Source organism: Bison bison, unplaced genomic scaffold, assembly GCF_000754665.1.
Source record: "Bison bison bison isolate TAMUID 2011002044 unplaced genomic scaffold, Bison_UMD1.0 scf7180017864037, whole genome shotgun sequence".
NCBI lineage: Eukaryota > Metazoa > Chordata > Mammalia > Artiodactyla > Bovidae > Bison > Bison bison.
In genome coordinates this window covers 8466565-8479014 of record NW_011494609.1, presented here as the reverse complement: position 1 = coordinate 8479014, position 12450 = coordinate 8466565, and the positions used below count along the sequence as shown (strand labels likewise).

At 50.6% G+C, this 12450-nt stretch overlaps 1 long non-coding RNA gene across 1 annotated transcript; it reads left to right on the top strand.

Moving 5' to 3' along the window:
• Positions 1 to 9586: 9586 nt before the first annotated feature.
• Positions 9587 to 10326, top strand: LOC104984949. The gene is made up of 2 exons (XR_824816.1): positions 9587 to 9878; positions 10167 to 10326. It is a non-coding gene; the product is annotated as an uncharacterized LOC104984949 (long non-coding RNA).
• The last annotated feature ends 2124 nt before the right edge of the window (positions 10327 to 12450 follow it).

The window sequence follows — 12450 nt, the reverse complement described above, 5'->3', positions numbered from 1 at the left end:
AGGTCAGGGTCCCAGTGTACCTACTGTAAGCCAGTCCTTAGCTACAAAGATCTGGAAGACCACTTGGCTGTATATACACCCACCTCAAGAGAGGGCTGCCATGAAGCTTGGGATCCTCAGGTGCCAACATAAACTCTTAACTTATGTCTGAAAGTAAAGATGAAAGTGTTAGTTGCTCGGTCATGTCTGACTCTTTGTGACATCATGGACTGGAGCCCACCAGGCTCCTCTGTCCATGGGATTCTCCAGGCAAGAACACTAGAGTGGGCAGCCATTCCCTTCTCCAGAGGCTCTTCCCAACCCAGGGATCGGACCTGACTCTTCTGCATTGCTTGTGTCTAGTGATCATTAAAATGTTTGGATCCTCCCACAGTGTACAACCACCCAAGGGAGTGGCTCAATTCATAACAAGCTCACATGTGGCACTTTCAGTTCTCCGGGGGACCCAGGCTTCTCAGGTCCAGAAGAGGACAAAGCACTGTGACTCTTGAATGGGGCAGCTGTTTTCGCCCTTCAGATGTCCATCCTTGCTTTCATTTCGTGATCTACATCCTTGTTGGATGCAGGTACATTTTGCTCCTGAGGATGCTACGCTGTATTAACCATGCAGCTCTGCAAGTTGCCACACTGACCTTTCTGTTCGCCGCAATGAGAAAGGAAATGCTGCAAAGAAATGCTGCAAAGGACAGCTGCAATGAGACACTGTCTGCGTGCATTCTGACTGGTCTGCACCCACACCCGCCCCTGTGGGTTTTATGTCTTTGTCTCTGTTGCTCTCGATGATTCTGGTTTCCATGGCCCCTCTTACAGTGAGTCTTGATGAGGCCGCCACTGACTTCTTCCTAAAGTGCTCATCTCATCAATGCATTTCATGTGCCTTTGGTCAACGGCAAGACCTGCAGGACTTCCCATCCAATAGAACCATCTCGTGGGTTTGGAGCTTACACGGTTTATCCGTTCCAGCAAGCTATGTTACATCGCCCACCAAGGTATCCCATTGTATTTGGAGACCTTTCTACTTATTTTCATTCCATCAATTTTTAAAATATGTTTTGGTATTATGTTACCTGATGCTGGGAAAGATTGAGGGCAGGAGGAGAAGAAGGAGACAGAGGATGAGATGGTTGGATGACATCATCGACTCAATGAACACAAGTTTGAGCAAACTCCAAGAGATGGTGAAAGACAGGGAAGCCTGACATGCTGCAATCCATGGGGTCACAAAGAGTCAGGCACGACTGAGTGACTGAGTGACAACAATTATGTTATTAAGTGCATATGAATTTAGAATTGTTATACCTTCCTGGTGAATCATGGCACCAAATGGCAATCCACTCCAGTATTCTTGCCTGGAGAATCCCATGGACAGAGGAGTCTGGCAGGCTACAGTCCGTGGGGACACAAAGCATCGGACATGACTGAGCAACTAACACACCTGGTGAATCAAAGTATCCCTCTTTGTCATTAATAAATGTGCTTCTCTCTAGAATCTCTCTTTTAAGCTTTTAAATATCTATTTTAAGCTTGAAGTCAATTTTGTTTGTTAGTATATGTACACTAGGTTTCTTTTTTGTGAGTATTTGCATGTCATGTTTTCTTTTTCCATTATTTTATTTTAAGCCATTTTTATCCTTTGTTATTTAGTCGCTAAGTCATGTCTGACTCTTTTGTGACGACATCAACTGTAGCCCGCCAGGCTCCTCCGTCCATGGGCTTTCCCAGGCAAGAATACTAAAGCAGGTTGCCATTTCCTTCTCCAGAGGATCTTCTCAACCCAGGGATTGTTCCTAGGTCTCCAGGACTGGTAGGCAGATTCTTTACCATTGATCCAGCTGGGAAATACCTTTCCGATACCGTGGAATGCAACAAAGCTGTGTCTAGAGAAACATCTTGGGTCTTAAATGCTTTTCTTCAATGAAAAGAATTCTTAGCCAATTTTTTTTCAAATATTGCTCCTGCCAAGTCTTTCTTTTCCTTTTCCTTTTCAGACTCCTATAATTATTTATGAAATCTTCTCACAGTAACCTTTGTGTATTTATGCCCTATTTTGTATGTTCAGTCCATGCTTTTATTCTGGGTGTTTGCTTTGAACCTGTTTCAAATTCACACTTTTTCTCATCAGCTAATCTCACATTCTGTTAAACTAATCCACTGAGTTTTCATGTCAATAATTGTATACTGTAGTTCTCAAATTTGTATGTGGATGTTTTCATTTGTGTTATGTCATTTTTTATAGTTTTCAATTCTCACTGATTTTAGCATTTTGCCTGGCTCATTCCAGGATCTAGAGTTCCTGAGGGTCTCTCTGATTTTATTGCCCTTTGTTTCTGCTGGTTCTTATTAACACTGTCCTTTCTCTCAGAGAGTTCAGTTGTTCTGGATGGTGGGCTAGACATCGCACCTGGGGAAAATATTTTGTAGAAATAACTGATGCTAATGTTTTTCTCCGAGAATTTTTTGTGACTGCCAGGCACCTGGCTGGCTATCTTAGCAAGCTGGAATCATTTTCATCTAATTGTATAAATTGAGATTCTCTGAGACATCGTAATGTCTGAAAACTGGATTGAAATTTTTATGAGGGTTTCTTTATTTTCAGTTCACTTTTTCCCTTGGGGGCTTCCCTGGTGGCTCAGATGGTGAAGAATCCACCTGCAATGTGGGAGACCTGGGTTGGGAAGAGCCCCGGGAGGAGGGCATGGCAACCCATTCCAATATTTTTGTCTAGAGAATTCCATGGGCAGAGGAGCTTGGTGGGCTACAGTTCACAGGATCGCATTTCCTTAGGTGCAACACTCTGGGGTCCTAACCCAAGGAAGAAGGCTTGCTAAGACCCCCAAACGTGGAGGCTCTTGAACTCCAGACGTTGTCCCCTTTTGCTGTGGGATGGCAAAGGCACTTCCCTGCTGAGACGGCAAAGGCCTCTCAGTGGCCTCTTCAGTGATCAGCAAGGAACTGTTGCCCCAGATGCTGGGCTCATCTTTCCAAATTTTGACCTCTCTTTATTGGCCTTGTGGATCAGTATTCAAGAATACTTTTTTTCAGATATTTTGTTAAAATATATCTTGTCCTCAGAGGGAGGGTTGGTTCAAATTGCTTAGGTCACTGTTACTGGAAGCAGTATTTATGCTGTTCTCACCGTAAATTTAGCAATTCACTCTTTTGACACCAAGAGATCAAAGCTTCAAACTGGCTCACTTTGGCAGCCTGACTTCGTCATTCTATACTCTGAATACAAATGGGAAAAAAACACAGTCAAACTTTCTGCAAAGTTCAGAAGTCTGAGTACAAGCTGACCCAGAACCCTGAATAGGTTGCTTTTCAAAGCTTGCCTGCCGGTGGGTTGTCTAGAGGTCAGAGTGTGTGTTCCCACAAGGACAGCCCACCCACAAGAGCCCCATCGTGGGGATGAGCCACTGAGACCACGTGAATTCTGTGACACAGGCTCAGAGGTGGGGGTGGGAGGAAAATGACAGGAGGCAGAGACAGGACTCCATCCCTCTGCCGGACACGAGGAAGCCCCGGGAGAACACGTTTAATAGGCTCACTCTGCCTATGGCAGAGCTTCTCCACGTTCTGAGCACTCCGCTTCCAAGCACCCTGTGCCTTCCCAGTCCCCAGAGCCCTGCGTCTTCCCAGGTGCCCAGTGCCCTGCATCTTCCTGGGGCCCCAGTGCCCTGTGTCTCCCCGGGTCCCAAGTACCCTGTACCTTCCCTGGTCTCCAGTGTCCTGTGCCTTCCCAGGTGCCCAGTGCCCAGTACCTTCCTGGGTCCCCATCACCTTGCGCCTTCCTGGGGTCCCCTGCCTGCTGGAGAACCTCACCCAGCGTTGTCCCTCACACTCCTCCTCTGTGGGCCATGTCAGCTCATAGTTGACGGAGGGAGGAGTCTGCTCAGACTAATTTCGTGTTTTTAAAGAGGCACCTGTTGGAACAGGCAGCTTTATCATTTCAGGGAGCAGAGGTAACAGAGTGGACAGAACACTTGCAGAGAAATTTGGTGAAGTAATCGGGGGGAGGGTACAAGGGGAGAGACCATCTCCGAGGTGCCTCTGCTGTAACTAGTGTGTGTGTGTGTGTGTGTGCAGAGTTGCTTCACTCGTTACTCTTTGTGACTCCTGGACTGTAGCCCGCCAGGCTTCTCTGTCCATGGGATTCTCCAGGCACGAGTACTGTAGTGAGTTGCCATGCCCTCCTCCAGAGGATCTTCCAGACAGGGATTGAACTTGCATCTCCTGCACTGCAGGCAGATTCTTTACTGCTGAGCCACTGGGGAAGCCCACTGTAACTATTTCATTCCCTTAATTAGGTCCTACTTCTCCAGCTCTTTCTCTCCCTCCTGTTCTGAATCCTAGGATCTCTCCAAGTTCCAAATCTCGGTATTTTTTCAGTGCCTCCCTGGCAGAATGGTGTCTGTGTTGTATCAAGGGAACGAGTGACAGACGAGGGAGGGGAGAGGGCAGGGCCGGCCCGGAGGCTTCTAGACCTTCTTGTCCTACTAAACCAGGGCATCCATCAGGCTGGGATTATTTACAGTCACATTTTTAAGGTTTGTGTCTTGACTGAATCAAATTTGGTTTACATTCTACAGTGTTGTTGCTCTATTTTTTTGTTTGGTTTTTGCTTTTATTACCAGTTTAACAACAAATCAAAGTCAAGCTTCCATTCCTGGCAGGTCTCAGTTGCCTATGCTTTACTTTAATGGACAGTTGTGCTCAATTTTTCTAGAAACAGAAAACCTTCCTAGTTTTGTTGAAGCCTCAAGAGGAGCCCACGCTGTGAGCCAGTGGAAGGTCACTGGAGGACCTGAGAGTTTTACGGCCCTTGCTCTGTTGGCCAAGCTTGGTCCCCACCCCACACATCAGCTTGGCCTTTCCCATTTACGGGTGAAGGAGTGAGGCGACCTGAAGGTCGTCCCTGCCGCTCACGGCCGCCCCAGGCCTCTACCGACGGCTGTATGACACTGTGCATTTCTCTGCAAACCCCGTTCTCACGGTCTATGGGGGTCTGATCAAACTGCCTGTGGTAGAAAACCACTTCACCAAGGGGCTGTTTTTGGACAACAAAACTTTGAAATTTTTTTTTCCCCAGACGGACCTCTCTGGGCTTCTCAGGGATGAAAGGACATTTGACACGCATGACCCACTGCCGGTCTGGGCAGTTTACTCCCTGACGGTGTGGTTTTTGAATACAACCTGCCAAACTCCAGGGGAGAGGACAACGTCTTGTGGACAGAGGCCATATTCCCAGGGACTGTTTCTGCATTTCCTAATGGGCATGGCCTCAGAACTGGGCCTCATCTGAGGTCTGCCTGGCCAGCATGAGCTACAGGGTCCCACAAGGGGGCAGGCTCTGTAGGTACCCCGGGTCCGTATGTATCAGCCCCTCCATAGCAAAGCTTATCCCAGCACTGACCCATCCCTGAGGGTCACAGAACCTGAGACCTGAACCGAAGAGGATTTTAAGGGCTTCAGATACAGATGCTTAAATGATTTGCCCAGGATCCCAAGGATGCTGATTTGCCCAGGACCCCAAGCACTTCCCTCTACCCATTCCGGTCTCCCCTCCAGCCCCCACGGCCGCCTTGACGTCCCAAGGTGGCCCGGATCTCCCTCACAGACACACGCATACACACACTCCTGTGTGTGTACACTCAGTCCTTGGCCAAGTCCAGCTTTGCAGTGGTCAGTAAAGGTCTCTCTAGCTCCACCAACAGGTGTCCCTCTGACCGGGAACATCGTCTTGCTCCTCCCAGGTATGACATGTCAGTTAGCAGCGTAACAGGTGAAATCCTGAGTCACCATGCTCCATGAGTGCACAGGTGACATGGAAGATGTTTGTGAACAAGAAGCAGCAGAGCTCACCTGATGTTACAGTAACAGAGGGACCGAGATAAAACAAGCACGACTCAGAACAGTGATGGGAGAAATAGATTTGAAGCCTTCCAAGCCGCATGCCAACATCTTTTTTAAAAAAAAGAAAAAAGATTTGGCTGCATCAGGTCCTAGTTGTGGCACGCAGGATCTTTAGTTACAGCATCTGGGATTTAGTTTCCTGACCAGGGATCGCACCCCGGCTCCCTGCATTAGGAGTGGAGTTTTAGCCACTAGACCATCGGAGAAGTCTCCCAACTTCCCCTTAATCCTCGAGTGTCTGGTAGGTAAAGTATGGGACACTTGGTAAGGCGGAAGGTATCTTTACAGGTCCCTCAGAGCCTGCATATCTCAGTGGATTCCTCCTTCCTGCCCTAACCGTCTCTGTACAGCTTGTCTGCTGATCTGCAAAGCTTTTGACATTAACTCCATTGCAATCACTGGTAAGCTTTTGCCACAGTTGTTGGGGATTTTTTTCTAGGTATCCTAAAAATGTACCCGAGGGATACTCATGGTGAGCGGTGACTGGCCTCTATGGGATGGGGCGGATGGTGGGTTGGGCTTCCAGCCCCAGGCTCCCTAGTGATCATAGGAAAGAGGGTCCTGGAAGAACAGGCCGGGTAGCAACAGACCAGTGGGCAGAGAAACGCATCGCCATGTGGTCAGGGATAACGGACCCTGACCACCGGGGCCTGTAGGGTTGCTGACACGCAAGCCTGTGTCTGACCCCCATCTGATCCCTTGGGGGCATCTCACATCCTCCTGTGTCCAGTTTAGTCAACAGACACGCACAGCAGACAGCCTGGAAAGAGTACAGTGACCTCGAGGATGGCTCTGGCTGACTCCACGGAGCCAGTGACCTATACCTGGGCACTGACGGGGAGAGAGGGGTATCCAGCTGTGCCGTCATGGCCCATGTCTGAAGGCAGCGGTGTCATAACAGACTCTCCCCAGGGAGCACACCATCCATGCTCCCCGCTGCAGGCTGCAGGGTCCCCGCCCCCTTCCACACCATTTTTCTAGCTTCTCCTAGATTCTGTGTATGTTGGTTATTCAGGGAGGGTTGGTTTCTACTGTTTCAAAGCAAGAATCCAGGCTGGTAGCCACCATCGCAACCCCAGGCATATCCCCCGATGGCACACAGCCTTTACAACCACAGTGCTCTTGCTGAAGTCCTGAAGTGACTGGCTCTGTCTTTCTTTCCAGGCTGCAGCCCAACCAGAAGACCTTGGTCAGTACCTTTGATCCTGGAGTGCATTTATTAAAAAGATTTTTGTCACACGGGTGCCTTCTTGTGGGGGATTATCTTTCTCATCAGAAGAAGGGAAGCTGCCACTGTCTGTTAAAAGGTGAGGCTCAGACCGCCTCCCAAACTGCTTTCTACCCGGAAACCATCACTCCGCTCGTGACCCACTGCAGTTCCCCACCCATTGTCTGGGGCTGAGGCTTGCATCTTCGCCATGGGCATTACCCCTTGAAAACCTTTCACGAAGGAGGCTTAAGGACTTGGTGGCTAATTTCGGTGGCTTTCACCCCTTGAGTGTCTCTGCAGGGTCCCTGAGCTGCCGACCCCTCCCGCAGGGACCCGGGCACCCTGCGCATCTGACAGCAGCCTCCTCGTGTGTTCAGTCCCCTCCTTGTCATGGTGGATCCATAAAAAGAAACACTTCAGGTTATTTTAAGTTGTTGCCTTCAAATGGCAAGACCACGTACCCAGACAGGACCTTGTGGAGAGCTCAGACGGGCACAGAAGCAGAAATCTTGAATAGGCCCATTTTCTCTCTCAGAGTCTGATACTGGAAAGTCCTGGCCCTTGTACATGAGGAGTGACCCTGCCCGGTCCCCACACCAGCAGGATACCCCGTCCACTGCTCTCTTAGCATCCCTGCTGAGACTTGACTTGTCCTGGGACGCCTGTGGTGGACATACCTGTGAGTGGGATTCATGCAAAGCTGGTATTCCAGAAAGCCCCCACCTCTGAAGGTGAGGATGGACTATGCCATTCTCACTGGAGTAACTGCCAACTTGAGTTGACAAGAGTTAATTCACAGCCTCCCAGGAAATGGCACCCTAGCGCACATCTGGGCCCTGTGAGCCAAACCCTCATTTCTCATTCCAGGACTTTCATGTTCTATGTAACACTAATGAAAAATCAGATCTCCACCCCTACTTCAGAAAGATTATGAGGCACCGGTTCTGGCAGCAGAGAGCGGGTAGAAACAGCAGAGCTCAGGCATGAATGTAAACATCTGCCCTGAAGCACACCATCTTCCAGATGGTGGAGCGAAAGCACGTCCAGAAATGTAAACCAACTCTTTTGTATCAGCATCGCGATGAAGCAATTAAAAGCTAAAAATAGGAAGACATCTACCACGAAGACACAAAGACATTTAAAAAGGAGATGCATCAGCCCCTGTGCAGGGTGGGCAGGTGGTGGGTATTGAGCTCACGTATTCATTGCTCTCCAGCAATTTATTGGGAGCTTCATGTAAACAAGACATAGGTTAGGAAGCAGAGATGACTAAACTGGTTGTGAAAGACCCACTAAACATCCTTAGCTTTCTCTACACTTGACCGTCAGGAGCTAGGAAAGCCCATTTGTTCTTGTCACCGAAGATGAGTGATTTAGGGGCATTCTGAGTAGTTTTGTGAAAGGTACGCATTTATCCTACTTCATCATAAACTCAGAGTCCAGTACTCTCGTTTGACAATTCTGTGATTCAGGGTTCTGCATAGATGCTCTAAAGCTTCACACACACACACACACACACACATCACCCCAGGCCTGCTTCCCACTGTCATAAAACCATGACCATTAGCCCGGAATGTTAAGTGGTCAGAGAGCTAGAGAGCAGAAAGCCCTCTCCCGTCTTTGTCCCGGCTCCTCGGGATCAAAAATGCCGCAGGATGTGGGTGTGCCTCTTGCAGGGGCCCCAGAGCTCCTGTGGTCCCCACGCACTGTCTCTATCCCCCGAGTGGAGTTAGAGTTGCTTGCGGCAGGTCTGTCTCCGCACTGGATGGTAGCTCTACGAGGGCAAGTTGTGGCCCCTCAGCCCGGGTCACTGGGGTCCAGCTCAGCACCCAGAACATCCTGATGCTCAAAACAACTCTGGAAGATGAAGGCATGGGTGCATAGATGGTGCCCTGGCCTGTTTGCCATCACCCTTCACGAGGGCATTGCACAGATGTCTCAGACGCAGGATTCAGTCATCAGGATGCGCCTGCTCCTGATGAACTTAAAGACCTGACTCCCCTCCATATGCTCTCCTGTCGCCCTCCAACACCTGGACTCAGAGCGGGATGGGTCACCACCCTGCTGGAAACACCAGCGGGCATCTGTCTGTCTCCCTGGCCATCCCGAGGCAGCAGGAGCCTCAGTCCCCAGTAAGATGGGCCTCCCGTCACCTTGTGGAGGCTGGTTTCATCATCTACCTCCCAGACATCACTGCTTTTATCCACTCGTTCCTTAAAAAAAAAAAAAAAAAAAAGACAGAGAAAGTATTCCCATTGTGTGTCTGACATCACACTGGCTGCCATGGAGATGATCGAGGTGAATAAGACATCGTCCCGGCCCTGGGGGAGTGCGCAGTCCACTGGGGGTGGGACATGATCAGTCAGGCGCACTGCAGGGAGAAGTCCCAAAGCTGCAAGCCACCCCCTTGGCCCCGCTGAGTCACATGCCCCCGCCTCAGCTCACTGACTCAAGGCCACGTCGACGGCGTCCCCGGTGCCAGCCGTGCCTCAGCGTGTGGGGTCTTAAAAGCGCTGCCTCTTCTATTTTGATAGTGTCTGTCACCTGCATTTCCATTTTGGGACAGGCTGTCAGTCTCTGCCTCCCTGCAGTGCACATGGAGATGTGTGGACTAATTTGGGGGCAGTCAGATGACTCACGCAGAAGAGGAACTGAGGAAGGCTTGTCTGTTAGAGGAGCAGTTGAGATGGGAGCATCGTCCTCTTTACAACTCCCTGTACACTCATCACACGCCTTTCATGGGTGCTCAGCCCCCCAGGTAACCCCAGTCACTGGGCAAAAAGGATGGGGGCTTCTCACTGAGCCTGGCTGGGAGGCTGACCCACATTTCCTCACCAGTCATGCCCACCCAGCCCCCACCACAAAACTCCTGGCACCAAAACAGTTGGATTCTGACTTTGCAGCAATCAGGAAGCTACATAAGGCTTCTCAGCACCCACCCAGGTGCTGTTTTAGAGATACATGTGCCAAGCCCACCCTCAGAGATTCTGATTCCTGTGGACTTGGGGGAGCGGAGTCAGGCATCAGCATTTTTAAAACTCTCCAGGAGACATCCAGAGTCGAGAACCCCACTCTGCAGAAGGAACTTCTCTACACTGAGGACTCAAAGCCCCAACAGAGGGTCTTCTTTCTCCTGGATTCAGCTTGTACCCAGCCCGGGAGCACCTCCAGCAAAACATCTTTGTTTGAATTAAAATAGTGACTTCGGAAATTGTGGGATGGCTTCAGCCTATTTCACATGAGAAGCTATTATTTCTTTTCCAGAACTATAGAGTAGAATATCTGTTCTTCTCATCTACCAATTTACAAGGTGAAATTTTGCAGGAGACCGAAACCCATGTGTGTGTTAAGTCACTTCAGTAATGTCCAACTCTTTGCAACCCTATGGACCAGAGCCCGCCAGGCTCCTCTGTCCATGGGATTCTCCAGGCAAGAATACTGGAGTGGAGTGCCATGCCCTCCTCCAGGGGATCTTCCCAAACCAGGGATCAACCCCACATCTCTTACATCCCCTGCAGTGGTATGTGAGTTCTTTACCACTAGTGCCACCTGGGAAGCCCAGCAGACACCCATTCTAGTTATAAAATTAGCCTGAAACTATATTCTTCCCTGGAGCCAGGGTTGAGTACATGGTCGTGGTCAGAGCTGCCCTCCATGACCCCTGCCACATCAGAGGGTTCCAGTTTGTCCCCACTGTGCTCTAAGCTCCCACAGACCCTACAAACATCTGGTCCAGGGGTCAGGCCTCCTGGTCCTGCCAGGAGGCAAGACACAGACCAACATGGCCTCAGTCACACCGCAAAGAAAGCGTTGTGATGTTCACACCTTCTAAACACATATGATGTGGGGCCTTCAAGAGGAAAGGAGCTGGAAGCCGAGCTTTGTGCTATGTCTTCAACCTGGAAGGTTGTGGAGGCTGCCGGCAGGGCCATTTTTGGTGCTAAGACTGCAATATTCTCTTATGTCCCAGGAAAAGGCTTCTCCAAGCCCCGAACTATTTGTTTCTGTCCTTTCTTTTTTTGGCTGATGCTGTTTATGTATGATGATCACCCTTCGTGTCCATCATGGTACTGATCACAGACTGACCCAGAGGGAGAGGAGAACCCAACCACGTGGCCTATAGACAGGTCCCCAGCACAGACACCCAGTGCCCCCGCCCACCAAAGACCACCCACCAGCCTCCCTTCCCCATCAGCCTCCCCAGACAGTACTTGGGGCTTCCCTGGTGGCTCAGAGGACAAAGAATCTGCCTGCAATGCAGGAGACACGGGTTTGATCCCTGGGTGGGGAAGATTTCCCAGAGAAAGGAAATGGCAACCCACTCTAGTCTTCTTGCCTGGAGAATCCCATGGACAGAGGAGTCTGGCGGGCTACAACCCATGTGGTCACAAAGAGTCGGACATGACTGAGTGACTAATACGTTGACACCGTCAGACAGCACTTGGCCTGGAAGGAAGCGGGTGGACAGTGCTGTTACCACCGCTCCTGCAAGCTGGCTGCCGCCGTCCTGACATAGGACACGGCTTCCGTCCCCTCTGGCCCTGCTTTGCGCTCTCAGACAGTTACTGGGGTGCCGACAGCCCGACCTCTTCCCTCCACAGTCGAAGCTTTCCCACCTTACAAGCAGCGGAGGGAACTCCTGTAACGCCTTCCTCTTCCAGACGTGCCCCCTCAAGCTCCTGCTTCACACAACACACTCTGCGGGAGCCACCCCAACCCACTCACACCCCCCTCATCCGCACTAACACAGCTAGATCTGCCACATAGACCAAGGAGGTTGTACCCCCCACAGCGGTGCCGCCAGACGGTTGGGTGGGGCTGAAACAGGGCTAATCTCTGGGCAGGTCAGCTGGGAGCTCCTCCTCCCAGCCTCTCTCCCCCGGACACAGTGAAGTCTCCCTCGACCTCTGTGGATTGAACCTGAGCCTGTTGAATAGAATGAGAGGTGGGGACTCAGCCTGACTGTGGAGCTGGGGCCTTGGTCTCCTCCTGCCCTCGGGCTGGGGTTTGCACCATCGGCTTCTCCAGTTCTCAAAGCTTTGAGTTCAGACAGGAGTGCCTGCCAGCCATCCTGGGCCTCTGGTTTGCAAAACGGCAGGTCCTGGGACTTCTCAGCCTCCCTCATCATAGAAGCCAGCTCCTTAGAATAAATGTTCAGGCACCTGGTTCTCTGGAGAACCCTGACATGTCCGGCCACCCCACCCAGACTCCGGCCAGTGTGTCCATGCCCCAAGTCTGTCCTGAATGCCCTGAGAAGACACTGTTTAGAGACCAGCATCCAGTAGCAATGGAGGCTGATGAGATTGCTCAGAACCTGGAGTCTGATGGTT